This window comes from Vicugna pacos, chromosome 30, assembly GCF_048564905.1.
Source record: "Vicugna pacos chromosome 30, VicPac4, whole genome shotgun sequence".
Taxonomy (NCBI): Eukaryota; Metazoa; Chordata; class Mammalia; order Artiodactyla; family Camelidae; genus Vicugna; species Vicugna pacos.
Genome location: NC_133016.1, coordinates 7458937 through 7482176, shown reverse-complemented (window position 1 = coordinate 7482176; position 23240 = coordinate 7458937). Strand labels below are relative to the sequence as shown.

At 34.5% G+C, this 23240-nt stretch overlaps 1 long non-coding RNA gene across 4 annotated transcripts in view; it reads left to right on the top strand.

Annotated features, from left to right (window-relative positions):
* The first annotated feature begins 521 nt into the window (after nucleotides 1-521).
* LOC140690498 (uncharacterized) overlaps nucleotides 522-23240 on the top strand; it is a 168585-nt gene continuing 145866 nt past the window's right edge. For 3 of the 4 annotated variants that reach the window (XR_012065810.1, XR_012065808.1, XR_012065807.1), the window contains exons 1-3: nucleotides 522-1073; nucleotides 2876-2978; nucleotides 12816-12936. This is a non-coding gene — a long non-coding RNA (uncharacterized lncRNA). The remainder of the gene's footprint in view (nucleotides 1074-2875; nucleotides 2979-12815; nucleotides 12937-23240) is intronic. The other variant, XR_012065809.1, reaches the window with a different exon arrangement.

The window sequence follows — 23240 nt, the reverse complement described above, 5'->3', positions numbered from 1 at the left end:
AAGTAATGTATTTTTTAACACTGAGTTCTAGAAGAGACTCTTGCAATGCATAAAAAAAAACTCTACTAAAGAGGGGTTTTCATTTCAAGATCTAATTTTATCATATATATTTTGTAGTCCCATTGGCTGAGACTTTTGAAAAAAATATATAAAGAAATCAGAACATAGAAAAGGGGACAGAGCAGAATGATTTAAGGAAAGAAATCCAGCCTAAAAGAGGATTAAATTTTATCCCGTTGATGAGAATTGGATGGCACGTAACCTGAACTTAAATGTGGATATAAAGTTTGTAGCTCCTGAATCTAGAAGGAGAATGAAAAAAACAAAAACTCCATTCATGTTTGAGAATCTAAGAATAGAGGAATTATCGGCTGCCTTCTAAAGATAGCCTCCAGGAAGATTGCTAGCGTCCTGGAGAGATTGTCTCGGAACAGCAATGACTGAGCTGAGATTCTGAATAATGGGCCTGAGGGTTCTCAGAATGTCCTGAACTCTCAACAGGAATGTAATATCTGCAAATATGCCAGTAGGCCTGAATGACCTTGGAGACAGGATTAGGAGAAAATCAAACGAAGGCTCGGGATATGAGACCTGAGAAGGGACACAGGCACATTTCAGCATGGATGCAGCATGAGAAGCGACTGTTCTGATTATCTACTGTGTTCAGCAAAGTTATAACTTAAAAGAACATTAATGATTCATTCTGTCCCCAAGTCCGCAGCTTGAGGAGGGCTCAGGTGGCAGCTCTTCTCCCCTCCACAGAGTAACAACAGAGGGGGCTCAAATGGGGCCGCAGGGTCCACTGTCCATGTGGCTCACACACGGCAGGTGAAGCTGTGGTCGCCTGATGGAGCCACCAGCTGGAAGTTTCTTGTCCTTTCCTGCTCTACTTTGCACAAAGCTGCTTGGGTTTGGACTTCCTCCAGTGGAATGATAACTGACTTCTAAGGATGAACATTCCAAGAGGCCTGAGTGAAAGCTAGAAGTCTTGTAACATAGGCTCAAAAGTCCTGTATATCACTCTACACCATTTTATTGATCAAACAAGTCATGCAGACTAGCCCAAGTTCAAGGTGAGTAGAATTCGATTCCAATACTCAATTAGAAGAGTAGCTAAAAAAGAAAAAAAGGGGGGGGCAATCTTTAATCTACCACAGTTTATTCTCTGGCCGCAAATTAATTTCCACATGCAAAATACACTCATCCTCTCCAAAGCCTTGAAAAAGACTCATCTCATCATTGCACTGGGGTGAAACCCAGTATTTTGTCATGTAAGTCAAGTCTCCATGAAGATGAGATTGCACAGTAGTTACCATTCTTCAAGTATTGTCCCCTTGATTCACCTATTACATTAAGTAAAAATTAAGTTTGACTTAGGAACATCTAAATTGTAAGCCTTCAATTGAGTATACTTCTCTCCAGAGTCAAAGTTTGGTTTGGTAAAGTTTAGAAAAATAAATATGCCTCATTACCAGAATCTACAAAATTAAATATTTCTATTAGGTTCTAATTGTGTATTATACGTTTAATTTTCCTTTATTTCTACTATTTCCATATAAAAATAAAGGCTTCTTATTTAAACATCATTCAGGTTAACATTAGGTGAGTGTGGTGTGTGTGTGGTGTTTACTGTATGTGTTTGTGCATGTGTGTTTGGTGTATGTGTGTGTGAGCAGTTTTGTGCCTCTTAAAGATCACAACCTGAATATCTATTAATGCGTTTCAAGCATGTCTACTTACAAAAACTTTTCTTAGCTTAACTTAGGAAACTTCCTCACCATAAATATCTAGATCCCATTAACAAGGGCAGATTTTTGACACCAACAAATCTGATCTAGTCTTCCTGTCATTTCATTGTCACTCTCTTAACACATGTCATTCGCGTTCTTGCATCGTCATGAAAATAAGTTTCTTTTTAAATCATGATTTCAGACACTGCCTTCTCCTTTCACATGTCTTTCTCTATGCCCTTAAGTCTCTTGCACTTTGCGTTTGCCAATATCAGGGACTAAAATGGTTGACCCAGCTAGTCACACTGACCTTTGTATTTACATTTGTGTGAACAAAACTTCTATTAAGAGATTTCTACCAGTGAGGTACATTCATATTTAGTCTATCACTGTGTGATGACTTCAGAATTTGGAGGACTTAGATGAATATATGCCAGTTAAACCTAAGGTTTACCAGTCTTTGCTCAAGTTTATTGAACCAGTCAAGTTCATTCAGTGAAACTATTCACAGTTGACATTTTTAAAAAGATAAGATTTTATGTTCTAGGACTATTATACTAATTTTACAATTTTATCACTTAAAAATGAATTTTAAAATGTTTAGCTAAGCTGCAGTGCAATTCTTGATACAGTAACATAATTCAAAACTAAAATTTTGTTTCCAAATTCAGGTATCTTTAAAGTTTGAATAATAAGTAATTCTATTGGGTACCACAGTCACTGTTTCCAGAACACTGTAAAGTGGATTTTAGATCCTATTGCATCAGACCTTAATTTTGAGAATATAAAGAAATGAAAGTAAGATACACTCCTTGAAGTGCATCCATTATAATTTTACTACCACAGGTGATTTATGACATAATGTCATTTCCATATATATATGATATCTGAATATAGTGGAGATCATAGGTTACATGCAATTGTATATACTCTTTTTTGCATAAATGTGTACCAGGGTCATTTTCTTAAAAAATAGTTCAGAAATATAATTCTTGGTATTTTTATACTTTTTTGGAGCATGAATAAATTACTCAGGTAAGTCCAATTTTATATGGTATCGATAGAGTAGAGTGAGTATTCATGCTCAGGTCTTTGGATTGGCTTTCAGTGCCTTTTTTACAACATGATTTTATTTTCCCCAAAAGCACCGTCACTTCCAGAGTCGTAAGCAAATAGTACAAACTAAACATATGTGAAAGAGAGAATTACGTGGACATCTGTGACATAAAACTCATTAAAGCTATCAATGTGAGTAAACTGTGTAATAGTTAATAAGATAAAAAATGTATTTTCCTTTGGAAATAGTGAAAAAAATTCATTCCCTGAGAAAAATTTCATCTTGGAAATATTTATGTGCTAATTAATATTTCCCTCCCCCCCAAAAAATGTGCACTGTCTAACTGACAGAGAAAACACAAAAACATATTCTCAAGAAAATCAAGATATCAATGTAAATTATTGTAAATGAAGTGATAGTCAAGATAGATTTTAGTGACAGCACTTCTTGATGAAGATTTGTCATATAATGATAAATCAGGATAATTAAAAAGCTAATTTTAAAAAACTCAATTTTAAAAACACGAATTATATATAGAGGGATGGTAAGTAAAGTATTGATTTTTGGCAATGTAGCATATTAGAATATTAATATGTTCTTTCCTCCTCTACCATTTGAACACCCTTCCATTAACAGTTAGATGAATGGGTAAAGCCAGAGAGAATTCACATTAGTGAACAAAGACGCCTCATTTTAATTCTGTATTCAACAGTCACCATCTGGTTGTCAGACAGGATAGATCTGAAATGGGGACAATGGAGAAAATGTCTTCCTCTCACCCTTGCTTCTTATTTTATGCTAGATAAAATTCTCTGAGCTGGACAAAGGAGGAGAATTTGAAAAGGGGAAAGAACAGGAAAATTAGAATGTGTGGAAGCCTACACACAGAGACCTGCACACACACACACACACACAAGGCCTGGGAGTAAGGGACATCCATCTCATCTTGACTCCGCTAGTCAATAGACTTGCATAAAGCTGGAGTTGGGAATAGAGCGCAGAAGCCACTAGGAGACTCAAGTCTCCGAAGGGCCATGAATTCCCTTACCTTAGGGAGATAAAAATTTAAGTAGTGAATAGTCTTGACCGTCCAGACGAGGAGACGTGCCTCGTGACCAGAGGCCCTGACAGATAACAAACACCTCAATAAAATTTTCCTGAGAAATAGGAAAGAGAGGCTGATGATAATCAACAGTCAAAACAAGGCCGGTTACATTATGGTGAAAATAAAATATCAAACAATGACCAATAAAAATGGAAACAAGAATTAGCTTTTTCTGTGTCCACCTGGCAATGAATAATATATTCTGCAGAATCTCTCCAAGGAGGAACAAGATGTAGAGACAAATGGAAAGGATATGGTGGAGGACAGTGGCTCAGTGATGGACCTGAATTTCATGGGAAATACTGAATACAGTGACACAGGATATGTAAAATTTTGTCTAAAATCCATCCCACAGTCAAGGGTACATGGGTCTGTGAATATAGCCTGTAGGCATATTCAAAGTTCTGGAAGCACAGTTGAAGTAGAATTCAGCAACTTGAACAGATGCGTTCTTTTCATGTTTCACTTAATGAAGTCCTGCCTTATTGATAGGAAGGTTTAAGTAAAAAGTCTGCAATTCTCCTTTCCTAGCAAAATAAAAAGCTAAGTGGCATCCATGAGGAGATACTATAGATTGGTGTTGCCATAAAATCCTCTAAAAGTTAGAGCCTGTTGGACAATGGAGAACAAAGATCCACCTCAGATTATGACAATGGAATAATCACATGGTGTCTTTAATCACATCTACCCTTCTTAGTGTATGTACTCTCTTAGAGCAAATAAAAACGACCTTTGTCATCTGGTAAATATTGATTAAGGAAAATGCTAACTTTTTGTCAGGCATTCTTTGGAAAATATTGAGACAACTAAATATGCAGTTCTGTAAAGAACCATTTAGGTTGAGAGTTTATTACTTGATTAATCACTGTGCCAAATAGTTCATGTAACAATATAATACATACCACACAATCTTTAAATTAATCCATGAGAAAACTGTATCTCAATGAAGTTAAGCAACTTACAAATGTGGTATAGACAATACATAATTAGTTGAATTTTCAACCCCAAATATCTATGGCTATAGAGGCTTCACCACCATTATACGATAGCCAAAGAAAAATTAATGATGTTAAGATCTTTAGCCTAGAAAGACAAATTTATAAAAAAAACTAAACTTCAGCAAAATTAAATACATAGCAAATTGTTACGATGGGAAATAACACATTGAAGAACACAATTTCAGGCAATATTAAGAATGGATAATTCAAGTTGAATTATTTTGTTGGAAGAATCCTCTTTGCTAAATCTTGGGATTCTTGGAGAAGAGCCTAAAGTTAGGTGGTCAAAAAGAAAACAAGACTATGTTTCCTCTCATAGTGTGCCTTGAACTTCTGCTATCATGTCCTTCTATAATTTCTGTGAAATCTGGCAGCCTGTGAGGAAGAAATCTGTTACCACAGATATGCCTCCAATCTCTATGTTCTCTATTCTCAAATCTACACTTATCCATTGCATAAAAACTTAGTCCAAAATTTAATAGAACATTTTATTATTTAATCATTATTTAATTGAATTGTTTATCTTGTGATGGTCTAAGTCTACATTCTTTTCATACAGGAAAACACTTCAATTATGCTGTTTGCTTATAAACAATCACTTGAAAGTTTTTTCTTTCAATTTTCAGTTAGGCAATTTTCTTTGAATTTATGTAATTTTCTTTGTCTGTCTTTAAGCTTAGGAATTCACAAGAATACATGTGTTCATAATTGGCAGCCTGCAGTTTAATTATATCAATATAATAAACCATTCCCCAAGGTGTCTTTTTGTTTATATTTGTTCTAAAATATGTATGAGCTCTTAAAGTTAATATTTGGATTAAACTTAACTGATAATTAAATGATCAGAATCAGTAATAATACATGCAATAACATAAACCACTTTGTTCCCTAACTGCAAAGAGATTATGAGACCAATTCAAGCTGCATGGATTTTATGAACTATTCAGTATTTTCATCAAGGCATTATAGCTTCTTTTATAACAAACACATTGTTAACTGATTGAAAAAACATTATGAAGTCAGGATTTTATATATGTGTTATAAGACAGTTAGAATTTATAATCATCAGTAATGAAGAGTTGTAAAACCTATCTTCTAAGAATTAGTTGACCCCCCTAAGTAAATTATTGCTGAAAGTGTCATTTTTCAAACATTAGATTGTATGACCACATCTAACATTTATTTTTAGGTACATCTGAGAGTCAGGGAATTTTCATTTAATCCTCTATTTGGAGAGTTATTTCAAAAAGCATAGAATGTGGTAATATAAGACTATTTTTTACTTTTATCGCTGAACTAGGTAGTGGAAAAACGAGTTTTTGAAATGCAAAATAATTTTGAAAAAGCTGTTATACAAAATGAGAACATAAACTTAACACTTTAAAGCCTGATCTACAAGGTTAAACGTAAAATAGTTGAAGTCACATACATGTTTTAGAAGCCTTGGAGAAAGAAGGACATTAAAATTTACCGAAAGCCAATAATATGCCAAGCACTGTGCAAAGAGATACCATTTCTATGATCTGGTTTAATTCACATAAACACCCTTCGAAGTAGGTTAAATATTCCACCACTGCAAGAAATGAGGCTTAGAAGTTTACATAATTTGCCTAGATCGACAAATAGAGTAGTGGTATGCCTAGATATTAACATAAGTGTGTTTGTTTCCAACATTCACAAACTTTTTATTATACAAATAGCATTGGTTGAGAGTACAGTTCTGGACCACACTGCCTGAATCCAAATCTTTCATCTGCTTTCTGTTAACCCTGTAAACTAGGGTGAACTACTTCAGACTCTCTGCCTCAGTTTCCATATCTTCCATTAGGGTGTAATATATGAATATTTGATGATACAGTAACTTACCAAGGTGACATACACATAGTATATGCTCAGTGAATATTAACCACATTCACTTTTACTCACGGCCTATGGCTTATTATTGGCATAGCAGAGACAAGAATTCTGGTTCCTTCACCCTCAGTCCAACATTTTGTTGAGTCCCCTGATGCTGTTCTACAAAACAAAGTAGATTAATTTTTCCAAAATAGTATGTAACAATGTGTTATCTCTGTGACCTGCTGTGGGTAGTTACTTACATAAATTGGACAATGCATATGGATTCTAGAAGCAGTAGAACACTCTGCAAAATAACCTTGCATTCGAATAAGTTAACCTAACAACAGTTCCTTGAATGCTGATGAAAAAGTCCTTTGTCAGAAGTAAAACTGCGTTAGTCATAGCATCGTATGCAGCAGGAACATGAGAATATTCGTACTTGATTCTCCCATCCCACGGGGCAGCGTGATGACTCTAGATGGATGCTGCGTATGCGAAGAGCAGCATCACGGCTGAGGAACCTAAAGATTAAGAGATCAGCATTCTATAGCAAGCCTTAAGAATACCTTTTTCATCGTCAGGTGGGCAACCAGGTGCAGAAAGGAACTCCTACTCCATTTTTGCGTGATTATCTTATTTTCAAAATGTCCAGCAGCATAAAATGATCCTGCTCTGGATGAAAAAAAAAATGACGCAGCTCTTGGTGCGTCTAAGCAAGGTTTGTGCTTAGAGCCCATTATGGATAGCCTCCTAACAGCAGGGTAAAGCATACCAACTCCTAAAACCTTAATGTAAAACATTAAGCCTCCACATTTTGCTTGGTACCTGTCTGTGAATTATTTCCAAGACAACATTTGGTTTGAATTACCTTGATCACTTTCTCTATATGGAATGAAATATCCAATTAGTAATAACGATTCCATAGAAACAGTTGTACCTTTGAAATAGCTTCAGAGAGGTAACAGTGAAATGGGTGTTTTTTGTTATTCTTAACAAACCCCTTTCAGCCACACATGAGTTTATGTTAATATGGTGATTTTTGGAAAGCCGCTAGATAATCACAGGATGGGAGCTGATTACCAAGGGAACTGACCATGTGATTAGAAGTTTGACTCTTTTAGCCTCACTCCCCTACCTCAGAGAGGGGAGAGGTGCTAGGCATTGAACTAATCACCAGTTGCCAATAATTTAATCAAACATGCCTATGTAACGAAGCCTCTGCAAAATTCCAAAAGAGCAGGATTTGGAGAGCTTCTGAGTTGGTGAGCAAGAAAACATCTATGTACTGAGAGGGTGGCAAATTCTGCCTCTCCATAATCTATGACTTGCAAGTTTCTTTAATGGAAATCCAAATCTAATTGTTTTTGTACCTCTCACACGATAGCAGAATTCTGGACGTATAGTAAGCCTCTCAATATTTGCTTAATGTTACTAAGTAGGGAATTAGCGATTTTTTTAATCCATGAAGATATGGTATATTTATTACAGAGGCTGCCCAATGAATGAGTGTGATTGAATGTGCCTGAAATTGTAAAAAAAAAAAATTATTTTGAAATTGTTTCCAAAGTGGCTACTAATGTTAATGATTAGCACCCTTTTTAATGAACAGATGGTATGAAACAATCATTGGAGCCAGAGGGAACCAGTTTAGCTAAGATGTTTTGAAAGGATGGCAGATAGTCTCAAAAAGTAATAGGATTTTTTCCCCCATTTTAGGAAAGCCATCTTTACGGTCTAGTTTCTTATTAGGCTCTCTAAGATGCTGCATTTGAATGATGCTGCAGTGCAACACTGTATAGACTATGGGTTTGACAGTTACTAGAGACAAGTTGTGGGATAAACTATATGAAATTGGATATCCTCTAGGTTCAGAGCAGTGTTCCAGAACTGAATTGTAGGTTTAGTACACTTTTATATAAATGAGTTGAATAAATAAGTAATTTAAATGCAGATGTTACCATTTTCTGTGCTGTTGGGGACTAGAGAAAAGTTACAGTCTATCTGGGGAAAGATCTTTGTGGCTTCCAGATAACTTTATTTCAGGAAAAGGACTTTATAGAAAAAAGGAACAATGTAACAGCTGCATTTCTTTCAGGTTAGAAAGACAAGAACAAAGGGATATGTAATTCAAATATAAATGTTGAGTCTCTTTAGGAGGTATATATAAAACATTTACAAATTTATATATTTCATGATAGCATGATGGTTTGTCTTATAATTTTAGAAAAATGGCTTAATGTTTAGCATTAGTAACCAGAATTAAATAATTTTTGCTAAGTGTTTCATAGTGTAGCTGTCATAGAAAGAAAGCTGGTAAGCAGAATATGTTGTTAACTTGTTTTAATAGATATAGATAGAGATGTCCTTAGCAAAATTCTTATGTAATATAAAAACTATCCTGAAACCAAAAAGAAACAAAGGAAACATTCCTCTTTTATATACTAAAGACATCTTTTATAATTTCCCCATTTTGATTTTTAGAAATCTTTTCATTTAAGTAATGAGTAGCAATGGAAAGTTTTGAAAAAATGAAAAAAAATCAAACCTTTCAAAAGACTTTGTTTACTGTCAAAATGTCAAATATAAGAGAATGGATAGGCAACTATGGTACTAATATTTCTTTTAAGCTCATTTTTAACTAAATAGGAGAGGGTTTGGAAGGTTTAAAATTAAGCTTCATTGCAAAGCAATTGATGTGATTGAAATTTATGGGGCCTTATCAGTTATATAGAATTATAAGACACCATTGGTCATAGAGAGTCTATATAATATATTTTGAACATTATTATTAACTACTTGATGTTCATAATAATTTGTTATTTTGTTGTAGAGACGTTTTTAATGGGAAAATATGTTTACTTGTTATGGATAATGTCATAGTAGACTTTCAAGGAATAGATATCAAAAGAATTAGGTAAAATAATGACATTAGACAAAAGAACAAAAGGTGGATCTCTTGAGTTGGAATGAAAATAATGAGGTTAATGCTAAATGAAGTATTGGCAGGGATACCTGTTAAGGTAAAGAGAACTAAAACCAGGAACATAAGACAAATTCTCTCCTGCATGAAGGAACAGAGTGAGAAAAATATTTTTAAAGCAATATTTAATGTGTAAAATTTACCCTATTGCCATCAGGAGAATAGTCACAATGAAGATATAATGACACATCATATACATGAATAAACTATGTTGAAATTTATAAGGTAAAAATGTTTGGAAGTACAAGGAGATATTGGCAGAAATATAGCTCTGTGTATTTTTAATGTATTTCTTTTAAATAAATACAATAAGTAAAATGGTATAGCAGCTTGGTTGATAAAAAATTTTCTGGTCATGTACTGTATAGTACTAAAAATTGTGCTAAGACTTAGGAACAATAGAGACGTAGTAGTTTAATATAGCTCAACATTAACTGATCTAAATATGTGAATAACCTTTAAACACATGCAAATTCCTTACATCAGTGTTTCCAAATTAAAAACCACAATGATATACCACTATCCACTCGCTAAACTTATGATAGACTAGCAATCTTGAGTGTTTTCAAGGACACAGGACGAACAGAAACTCTCATATTTTAATAGGGATGATATAAAATGGCAAAACTACTTTTAGTATATATTTAAATTAAAGCAGCAATTCTACTTCTAGGAGTATAAACAAGAAAAACGAAAGCATATCTTATGTAAAGAAGTACTTACGTACATAATGCTTTTCGCAGCTGTTAACAGGTTGAGTTGTGTCCCCTTGAAGATAGGTAGATGTCCTAAACCCTAGGACCTGTGAAGGTGACCTCATTGGAAATAGGATCTTTGCAGATGTAATCAAGTGAATTAAAATCAGGTCATTAGGATGGATCTAGCCCAATATGACTAGTGTCCTTATAAGAAGAGAAGTATGTCCTGTGAAGATACAGGTGCACAGGGAGAATACCTTGTGAAGGCAGAGGCAGAGATTGGAGTGATGCATCTGCTGACCAAAGGATGCCTGAGGATACCAGAGGCAGAAAAGGATTCTCCCACAGACTGCAGAGGGAGCATGGCTCAGCCAACACCTTGAGTTTAGACTTCTGGACTTCTGGATTTAGATTTCTGTGGTTGTAAGCCTCACCGTTTGTGACCCTTAGTTCTAGAAGCCCTGGTAAACTAACACATCAAACTTACACACAGAGCTGAGCACTGGAGACAATTAAAATGCTCATCTACATTGAAGGGATGAAGAAGCTGTGCTGTATTCATACAGTGGAATACTATTCAAGAAGAAGAATGAGCAAGAGATGCTTTGAAAACATTGATGAATCTCAAAAACATTGTGCCAAGGGGAAGAAGCCCCCCTAGGGGTGACCATGAACGAATTTTACAAGCCGTTAGGTCTGCAATGTAATAATCTGAACAAGTGAAGGATCGTAGTTAGTAACATATAAACTATCACCAACTATAATATTAAATAAATCAGGAATCTTGTCCTTGCTAACAACATACATTTTAAATTCATCCTGTGATTACTGAGTGACTGTTGCAATAACCACCTATTAGAGATGGAAAAGGGTCATTTTCCTTGTTTGTGTTGAGTAGAAAAGAATGAGCCACAGCACATTATAATGGAGAAGAACTATATCAGAAAAAAACCTAAGTAAGCTGAACTAATGTAACTTAAATTAATTTTTTTTTCAGTTAAAATTAAATTCCCCCTTTAGGAGAACAATTACCATTTCTCCTGATGTTACACAAAAACTAAACAAAAGAAAACAAAATATTACATAATGTAGTCTAAAAACCTGCAAATTATATAAAATTGTTGAAGAGTAAAAACTGTCAATGTTAGTGTTTGTAATGTAGTTGGTCATTGCATTTGCATTGCATTTCTTTTTAAATATTAGAAAAATAATTGCACAACTTTGGCTTTTCATGGAAGAATTTGATATACTTGTTTTTTTAAAAATCTACACAGTCTTTCATTGTGTACAGCATTACATATTTTTATCTGTTTTTAATAGATTTTAATTTTTGTCTATGTAACCCATTAAAAACTTATGGAAGTTAAAAACCATTACTTTTTTACTGTGGTGTACGCTTGGAATAGCACATGGTAGGTACTCACAAACAATTTGTAAAAATTAATGAATTAATGAATAATTTGTAGAATAATAGAGGTAGAAATGCAATGGCAAATAAAGTTCTATCTTTGAGTATTTCATCATAAATGGGGGGATGTCATAGGTCTAATTACTTAATACAGTGTAATTTAAATTTGAATATTTGCTTCTGGGGTTATTTATAGTCTTTAGACATACAAATGAAAATTGTACTACTGAGTAAATTTGTATTATTTTTGGTCAAAAGCTTACGGCATATTAAGAATTCCAACTCTGTTTCATTGTTTAAATATATACTATTTTCACTACAAATGGGTTGAGCTCACTAAAATTATTTCATCCTTAGTCCTTAAACACTTCTTTCCCTTAAAATGAAATCATTATTCACCACTGTTCTCTCTTTTTTAAAAAAAAGGCAATTTGTATCTTGGGCAAAAGTATATCTGTGAAAAAGACATTTTAGCCTTTAACAGATGGACTTATTTCAAGTCATTGATTTTGGGATGTTAAAGAATGCAGCAGAAAAGTCTTCTTGGTAATTTTTATTGAATAGACTCCTATTAAAGATGGAAAGCGTGGCAATAAATAACAGTAACCTTTGTGCGGCACAGCGTTAGGAGGTATTAAGGCCAAAAACTTCTCACAGGATTGAAGACAATTTTGGTGCTAATTATCTTTTTTTTTTCTATATGAAATGTTAAGTGTCTAAGAATTAATGGAACAAATCCTTTCAACTACCCTAATGTTTCATGAGTTATGTCATCCTTAAATGTCTCAGTTGTTCAATGATAATCAGTGCGTTTGCACTGCCTTTTCCTGTTACACCTGAGAATTTTAAGGCCTGCGTTGTTGAACTGCATTTTTCTCTCCCTTGTATTTGATAAGGGGCACTCATCCAAGGGCAAAATCTCACATGAAAATGTTACTAAACTTTGAGATTTGACTGACACAGCATTCTAAACCAGCTTGATCTTTCCACCCACTGACAGAGCCATCAATCCTCAAGCAAATGGACATTGAGATGAAACACCCAGACAAGCGTGGAAAATGGCACCTTGTCCCTGTCATAGCTGCAGTGAGCGGACAGTCCTAAGAAGGCCCGAGTCTCAGGTTAGTCCCCTGAGTACAAGTGGTCTGCACCCGGGACTGACCAAGACACAGTGTTGTTTAGAATCGGAAAGATCAGATAATTTCCCTGCCGTTCTTTTTTCAGTCCTGAAGGCTGTTATTTGCCACCATGATGAATGCTATCATTTGCTGAAAAATTAGTTTAAGCTGTAAGTCTTGAGATCCCTTTAGCAATTTAAACCTCACCGAGCAAAGCACGTCAGACAATTTCAGAGGATTCAAACTTCCACACTGTTACTAGGCGTAGGGTAAGCAAAGTGATCTCTGAATTTATCAGATTCTTTGAAGTGGTTTCCAAACATTTAATCTGATTTAAAGGGAAAAGAGCCCATGCTTTGGTATTTTGAAGCATAAATACAAGTCAAATGATAGGAAAATAAGCTATTTGAGAATTACATAAATGAATGTTTTAAGTCTTAAAAATTGCATTATTAGTATGAGCTGGAGAATACACACAAGATTGTTGGGCCTTCTGAGGGCCGTGAAAATCCAGAGGCTGGTTCAGAGATTTACAGGAACAGGAAGTAAAGTTTGTTACTACATCTGTTGTTGATCTGGTTTACATGCTTAGCTCACTCAAATGGTATTCACAACAGGCTGGTTATGAAAATCAAAATGCCAACTTATCAACTTAATATGAAAACTAGATCAACAATAAAAGTTCATGGTCACACAATGGAAAAATCTATGTGAAAGTAAATTATAAAGTAATCATTTGAGGGAGACTATAATCCAGGCAGGGAGAATGAGTTGGGTGCTCTTAATGGCCATTGTCATCCCTTGAAATAGCCGTCTGCTAGAGGGACACGCTTGGTCATCGCAGTAGAAATTTGTGCTATACCTTCACTACTTAACAATGATGCTGACAAACTAGTTTCTCTCTGACTCACATTTTCTTTAGTCACACACAGAATACTCCCTCCTGTATCTTGACTCTTTATTAAATTTAATATCTTTATGACATTGCAGTTTGATTTTATACATTGATATAATATATCAGATTTCTGTTTTGTTCTTCCTGCTTTTCATCTGGGAAATAGCAGACTTTTTAAGGTGAGTTCCACTAATAACCTATCTAATCCTTCTCACATTTTATGTAATTGATTATCAATCATTTCTCGAAAAGAGGTACATGGGCCAACTGCTCAGAATTACATGAGGTGTTTTTTTAAAATTCTTCATCTTCCCTCAGTCGTATTACTGAGCCACTGGATTAGAGAATATTTGTAGCCTAACTTTTAAAAGAAGTGAGATGCATTTGGCATTTCAAGAAATACAAGGTCCCCAAACATATGATACATGTATTAGCTTGTTACTAAGTGTTTACTATAGAGAATTTTTAAAAAGAAATGTTTTATAAAGTTTAAATTGTTGTGCACAGAATTACTGTCAAACTTCTTTGTCATTAAGTTCCTTTCAAGATCAAATGCATCATCATGATGACATCAGCATAATGAAAGGCTTAGGAAACTCGTGGCAGATTGCTAGGAATGTTAGTGAGGAGAAAGGCCTTTTGAATGTATTTTCAAGAAAAGAGTGGACGTCTTCTTGATGGTATTGACAGATGCGTCACCCCCATATCACCTGGGTCTCTCTTGTTTTTTATTTTGCTATTTGGATGTTTTGTTCTTGCCTTCAGAATGAAACATTTATAGGCAATCATTGTTATATAATGTATTAAAAGACATGAAAGTGGAGAATGATTTGTAAGGGATCTTCAAACGTTGCATTACATACAGTTAAAAATCAACAAACGTCTCTTATTAGAAAAATATTTTCTTGATTTTTAGAGTAATAATAAATATAAATGTTTCTTTCAACTTTTCTTCTCCCTGCTTCTCTTTACCCTGAAATTAATAATAGGGGTGTGTTTCTGCTAGCTGGAGGAGATTTTTAGATTTTCCATGTTCTTATTAATGTTAATCCTCAGCTTCAAATGCCCAGGTTGAATTTTTTTGTTTGTTTGTTTTGCTGGCAGCTTCCTGGATGCCTTTTCTCTGCATTCTCTACATTTATGGGCATTATACTTTTCTATGACTGCAACATTTTCTGCATTATATAACAATGATTTGTACAAAAAACTTTCTCTGTTGAGTACTAATACTCCTTCAGGTAATTGGAAGTATTTCATTCAGTCTTACATCATGAGCAGTGGCTAGTGGAATGCCTAGGACAATGAGCCCTTTGTGTATTAAGGAATAATTAGATAAGGGCTAATGAAATGAGGGCTGTGTCTTTTCAAAACCATCACCTACAATTAAATGTTTATCTCCAGTATTTGTTAACAATTTAGCTTTGAAAAAAATGAATGCAATATTTTAATGAATATGGGAAGATACAATCTAAGGATTCTTATCTTTTCTGCCTGGGATGATCTGTCTTCCTCACTTACTGTGGGTATATGAAACTTATAGAGTAGTTATAGATTTTGTAGACAAAGCAATATCCTGATCAATGTTACCATTTTCTGTTTTCTTCAACTTTTGCAATTGACTAAGAAACGTAAGATTTTATTGCTTTGTGGACTGGTTCTAGGAGTAGATTTTAGACCTGTCTGTGTTCTTTCTCTCATATCCACTGTATGGCCACTTCTTTCTGCAGAGTTTCACCTTCTTAATAGTTTTCAGCATTTTTTTTTAACCTGAGTTTATTCCTCATATCTTAGTTTTTTTCTTGTTATCTGCCCCTGTATTCTGGCCACTGGTCTGACACTTAACTGCTGTTTTTGAACCACGTTATTTCATGTGTCTCCAATCCATCTGATCAGGAACCGACGGCCAACCCTAAACTTAGACTTTCTTCCCATTATTCAGAGCACTGTCACCATAAAGCCAGCACACATTACTCCAAGTCCAGCCCCTTCCAGCTTGGGAGAGAGAATCATGCATTTGGGTTACTATGAACAAAATAGTAATTATCCTTAATTGAGTGTCTCTGTGCCTCAGAATTGTTGTAAACACTGGGGAAACAAAATGAGTAAAACTTTCATGAAGACCACAGTTTGGAACTTAGAGTCTAATTTGAGGAAAGCAAACAGAAAAGAACAAATATGTAAATATATATTAATATATAATAACTAATACATAACAAATAAATAAATATTAATTTTTATAAATTATATGGAGAACCTATAGTAGAACATAGTCCATGGTTTGGGGAGAGGACATGATGCCTATGAACATTTAAAAAGCCTTGTTGATAAAACTCTGTTTGAGCAGTAAGGGCCAAGTCATGGTGCATCTGAAGGAGGAGATTTCAGAGGGAAGAGATAGCAAATCCAAAGGCATTAAAGGCAAAACACAGTATCATCTAGAAAAGGATAAAATGCAAGAGTGGTTTCACAGGGAGGTCCAGGCCTTGACTCCTCTGAGAATCCTCTGCACTGTGCCCTTGCTCAGTGAATGTTTGTGTAGACTTTTCAGTGGCGGTATAGTTACAGATACATGCCCACTGCTTCTGGGAACACTCACCCCTATTTACATAATCTGACTGGCCGTGTCTTGCATAAGTCCCGAGCTGTATTTGTCTGTTCAGCATGATGCCTTGTGGTTTCCACTCCAAGATATACCAGCCAGAGAGAATTTTACACTCATGTTTACATATCTGTGTTTATATACACACGTGAATACACAGGTTTAACAAATTCAAGGGCTGTTTCCAGTAGTCCATATTGCTAAAATCTCTTTTGATTTTAAGAGGTTATGTAATTATAATCTACCTATGTATGTGGCTCTATCTATGTAATTGTGTCATTAGATTAGATGGAATCAGGCAGAGGTGAGTTGAATTCTGATTTACAAATTGTTAATTATATTCTATATTCAGGTTAGTTGAATGCTTTAGTTTCCCAGTAAGTAAAACCAACATAATGTTATTTAACTCATACGGTTGTTAGGAGGAATAAAACTTATTTATGTGACATATTTGGTGTGGCTATTATAATACCTTCTTTATTTGTGGTAAATCAGGATGTATCTATAAAAATACAAAGAGTTCTGTGATCTGATTGCCTGACCCAATGTATATGGCAATTAAATTTAGAAAGAATTTCCTGTCATTGGGACTATGTATTAGTAGTGAATGGGTGGATCAAAGCTGCTTGATTCTTTTACTTAAGGAGAAGGAGTTTAGCTAAAGTAAGGCATTTTCTTATTCATTTCTAGTTACTACTCTTGATGTATTAGAAACAAAATCATACTTATATAGTACACACATCATGAAAAAGTGGTGATATTTTAAAAAATGCTTCCTAAAATATTCTTCATTTGTCAAAAATAAAATGAATAAAAACAGTAGTCAAAGCTAGGTTCAGAGAACATATTAAGACTTTTAAAATTGTCTTGTGATTTAAGGTTGGTTTAACTGAATAGCATTACCTAAAAGTCTTCAAACGTGATTGATAGCAACGTTAAAGAAGTCTTTCATCTCGAACTTCAAATAAAAATGGCACATTGGAAAGGTTGGGCACGAAGCAATTCATAGGGAATCAGAAAGTCTCAACACTGTGAGATCTTAACTTCACAAATTATTTAATACAGTTTGTGACATAACACCTCTAGTATTTGTGTAATTGCATAAAATCAATAAGAAGTTTTCTCTTCATGGATGTGACGCCCAGAATTCCATGTCTTTAAAACATATAATAGTCTTGAACACACAATCCTAACATACCATGGCCTCAGTAAGAAGCCTTTATTAATTCAGTCAGGAAAGGTAGTAATTAAATGAGCACCCAAGGATGCAGTCTTTTGGGTAATCTATATTTGTCTTGCCTTTGTAAGTCTCACCAAATGCAAATTGCTCACTGATGACAGTAGATATATCACCCTGCTAGGTACAGACCATAGCATTCTCCAAGATGCTCAATCTGGTTAATGGTATGATGGAAGAAGACTACTTAGATTACTGGTTTCTTTATTACTAATGCAAAAGCAAATCTGCATTAGAAGCAGAACACTATTTGCTGTCAAGCAGAGGGCCTTGTTAAGGGAAAATGCCTGTACCAAACTCTAACTAGAGGAAGTGACTGCCTTAAGCATTCTTCTCTGAGTTGCATTAACTAACTCAAAGAGAAAACCACTTGACTCCTTGAATAAGGATGGTATTCATGTTGGAAATCTGAATTTTTAGAGACATATAAATAAGTCAGTGCTGTTTGCCACCTTTCCTTTGTAAGATAAAGGGAACTTTCAACATATGTAGAAATTCTAAATAGACCTTATAACAGCAATAGTATAACATTAAGTTAAACATTTATCTTCTTTGAACTGGATCATAGTAAGAATGCATATGTTCACATCATTATTGCTACTCAAGAAAGAGGCCATTTTGCCAATTAATTAGTAGCAGATGAAATCAGCATATGTTCTTCAATATAATGATATTCACATAAAATGTGCCCAGTTTATGGTGAGATAGTTACCCCAATAGGCCAGATAATATGATATTGATTATATGATAGTCTACCATGCATATATAGAGATCTCTCAATTAAGACTTCTTAAATAATGAAAACATCAAACTGAACACCAGGAACTTCAGAAATTATTATAAAATTTATGAAGCTCAGGGAGTCCATAGATTTGAACTCTTCTGATGATAAGCTTGCTCTCCCTTGAACTAATTCTGTAACTTTTGGTCTACACAAAAAAGATCTGCAGGTTTATCCATAGATAAACATAGATTTCTCCTTTTTTTTTTTTTTTTAATCCTGCTTTGGTACCTTTCATGGAACACCACAGGAACATTCATTAATTTGACAAATATTATTTGAAAATCTTCTATGGGCAAAAGAGAAAAAGCAAAATGGTTCAGAACAAGATGTTATTTTAAAGACCCTGGAATTTTAGTGTGAGAAGTAAGACGTATATAACTTGGATATAATGAAGATAATAGGGTCTTATATATGTAGTATTAACTGTCACAGAAGCTCAGTGGGATAAATTATCTCCAGGTACAGAAGTCAAGGTAAGTTTCAGGTAACTTTAATGTCAAACAAGATACCTATTGTGTATGAGTATATGTATGTGTGTATATATATATATGTACATCTTCAAAATATTTATGCTTTCTGGATAATAAGGCTATATTTTGCTTGTTTTTACCAAGCCTATATATTCATTTTATTACATTTGGGGGGAAGCATTCTTGCCAGTGGAATGTAGTGTTTATATAGCTTTGAAGTTATGCAGAGGTTTTTAGATTATCCAGTTCAAACTGAACTTCATAATTTAAACAGTGACTTGGGAATGTGAGAATATTGAAGCTAAGCAATGCCCCACATACTGTGGCTATTCCATGATCATTAATCAATTGGCATAATATTAATATAAATATCATAGTTGATGTTAGATGCTAAAAGTATATATATATATATATGTATTTATTAAATACCTGTTCTTTAACAAGCAGAATTCTCCTTTCTTGGAATAAAATGGTTAAAAATTATCATAGGGTTAAAAGGCAAAACTTACTACTACCAGTGAAGCATGTCACATTGGGGAAAATTAAAAGGTTCAATGTATTTTGAAAAGAGATTATTAGTTTGCAGGCAGTGGTAGAGCAAGAACAAGTTATGCATTGCCTCTAACAAAATCAGGAAGGGACACTAATTTTGCTGAGAATGTGGCAGGACAACTGGAAAACGTGAATGCTAACATTATAATTCAATGTAGTTCTGAAACACGTTTCTGTTAAATTAGGGAGTATGTTTGTCAGAAGTGATATTATGAATTGGTACCTGTAGTAAAGTAATGAGAAACTTTTAACTTAGGTTTTCCTAGATATTCTTTCTAGAAAATCAAGGATGCTGAATAGACTTTAACTTCCTCACGACATGATTCTTTCCTGGAGAGGCAAAAAAAAAAATTAAACTTTCATTCATGTTATAGACTTATTGCCTCTTATTTATATTTCCTGAATCCTGTTCAACCTCCTGCTCTTTTCCATCTCTTAGTCTATTCTTAAAAATATTTCTGTTCTGTAATTTAGAAGTCACTTTATGCAAATTTAATTGACTTTATTCCTACTTTGGTAAAGAGATTTCAAAACCCTTATGATTTTGGTTCCCAAGACACTCTTCATATTCTTATTCAGTGATTGCAAGAAATTTATTAGTTTCATATATCATTTGAATATTGTTGATTTCTAAATGTATATTTTAAACTCAGATCTCACTCCTGGGTTTTAGAACCATATATTCTAATTCCAATGCATAAGCTTGCCTCAATACCTGAAATATATCATGTCTGAAATCTAACTCATTATCACCTCTGTTAACTGTGTTTCTCAACTTGCTTGATGGTGATATTCATACTTCAAAATCCCCATATCAGATCTATCACCAAGCCTTTCTCCTTTAACTCGTGTTGCTTGGATGTCACCTGCTGTGCCATGTCTACTCTTCTGTCTTAGTTTAAATCTTCATAACTTCTTGCCTGAACTCTACCAACATGCCCCATATTTCTTTCTTCCTCCTTATAGTGTTTCCCTCTTAAATGTACCCTTTGAAACTTCTGTCCATGTTGCTCCACTACAGAAAAACTTTCAATAACTTCTTGACTGCAACTGAAATGTTTGAAGGACACTTTATCTGGTCCCGTCATTCTCTAGTCTCCTCTCCACCACTCTAATTTCTGCTCTGCACTCCAACAACATTGATCATTTCGGGATTTTTTTTTCTCTGTATTCTATTTTCATTTCTTTTTGGTCATGAACTGCTATCTACCATATCTCATGCCTCCAATGTCTTCATTTAACCTATTCCTACTCATTCTTCAAGACTTAAGCCTTCTGGAAGAGGTGATCTATAGCCTTTCCTTATTCTGCTCAATGTCTATGGGAAAAATTCACGTTTTCTTGCATATCTGGGTGCATAAGGCTTTCCCTGTGTTCTCTAATTGTACTGTAATCATCAAAGCTGACCAGACTGCCTCTGTCTTGAATTAGCTTTAGAATGACTTGGCCAAGTTACTTAAGTATTATTAGCTTTAGCATTCTTTTCTTCTAAATAGATACGGTAAGTCTATACAGTTTGAAGATTAAATAAGCTGAAATATGTAGGACTTATCACAAAGTCTGGCTTATATTAAAGAATCAGCATGTACTTTGGCATGAATACCTAGTCAGTGAGTGAATTCCGAGTGAGTCAGTTCACCACTCTTCATTCTTGGACTGAATTCCTACCATGTTCCTTTCTATCGTTAAGAAACCTATTGAGTTCCTGTCTATAGAGAATCAGTTCTGCTTCTTCACTGAGCACAGTGGAGTCCCAGAACAGTGTTTCCAAATTAGCTCCACGTGCTTTACTGGTGGTATTCAATCTAACACAGAGAAAATTTCCCCTGGATATTCATTAGTTATTTCCAACCAGAAATGATTACCAAGGGAACAATGATTTGATTTCTTAATTAATTTTTTTTTTAGTATTTCTAAGTTTCAGATACTGTAGCTGTACTCTGTAAACATATTCTCATTTAGTCCTCACAACAATCACATGCCACTTATTTCAAACCAAAATTAAAATAAAATGAGGCTCAGAGATATATAATGATTTTTATAAGATCACTCTGTTAGAGGTAAAGGGGTGATTTGAATCTAGCCTGAATGCAAAAGCCCATAAACCACACATTTCACGATCCCCTTTGTTTTTCCCTCCCTATTTTGCCATCCAGAAAGCTTTAAAATATTTTGCGGAATATGGGCCGTGCATTTTGGAAAAGCTCACCTGATGTTTAAAACAGTGCTTGAAAATATCTTTCCAACCCACTGAGACCATAGTGAGGAACGTTGGTGAGGGGGTGGAAATTATTTCTAATTAGAAGAAAAAAAATGTTCATCATGTTGGAATTTTTGTGAATGAGGTATTCAGTTTGTTTCTCTTTTATACAAATAATTTTCAGTATGTCACTCAAAGGCTCAAAATTAGCAAACCTGGAATGTTTCCCCTCCGTGTTGCTAGGGCTTATATCAATGACAGAGAACTCATCAACCAGTCTCTTCAAGTCAAGTATGATGTTTAGTGGAGTTCGTGTCGCTGTGACCTCTTTCCTATGCAACTTTTTGCTTGCCATAAATTGTAGACAGACATACAATTCCTGTGAGGAATGCCGTTTACTATTTAAAAACTACCTTTGTCAATAGTGTTCAACCAATATGTGCTATGTATCAACCACTGAGCTATAAGAGAGATTTAGAAGTCTGTCTTTCTGCCTGTCTACCTATCTACCTGTTTCTCTATTTTTTAAAAAATAATATGCCCATATACTTCAAATACTTTAAAAATATATTCTGCTTTGGAAATCTACAAACAATGACCATTAAATTATCACCCCTCTGCCAGATGTACTTTAGATGGACAGAGGTACAAAATTATTGTGACTACATTGCTGAAGTAATGTGGCTGTAGGTTAAGTGATAAGTGACTGATGACAAGGAGCATTTGCAAGACATAAGATTAGCAATTTATTTAACAGAACTCTCATTTCCTTTTCTCATTCATTATGTGGGTATGCTGGGAAACTTGTTCCATTATGAAGAATATAGTGGTATGGACGATACAGACAAAATCACATTAAAAGTAATAGAACAGGATTCCTTGTACCATTGCTTTCAATGAGACAATTCAGCTTTAATTTACTCAGTAAATGGTTGTACCACCATTCTTGGTAGCTCCTGATATATGTATAATTTACTTTATATGGAGCAGAAACATATGATGTGGGTGGTAAAGCACATGCTTTTTTCATCATTTTTTTTTTACAAGTCCAGACCTACAGCTTTTATTTATTTCTTCTTTGCAGTTTTCAATGGGAAAATAGCAACACTGTTTACCTCAGATAAAGTATCTTAAATGACTATTTGAAGGTATTTCTTACTATACCATTGAGCTGTGACATTTTATTCTCCTTATAGTCTATAGTGATTTCTTATGATAGTATATATTCTCCTTCTAGCTGACCTTGAAAGGCAGGCTGTCAAACAGTGATAGTCTTGCCTGTGCTTTGAGCTTTTCCTGAGTGTGCAAAAGTCAAATGTGTAACCCCTCAGAGTTACACATTTACTGCCATCTAGTGATTGAATAATAAATACATCCTGTGTGCTTTCTTATCCTTTTCTTTTTTACCATAGTGACACTGAACCACAGAATGATAATAACTGTGAACTTAGTAGTCACCTAGACTCATATAAGAAAAACCCAGGAACTTGAAGGATAAAATACCATCAACTCTGTGAGGTTGAGCCAGGATTTGATATCTGCTCATCTTACATCCTGTCCAGTGTTCTTC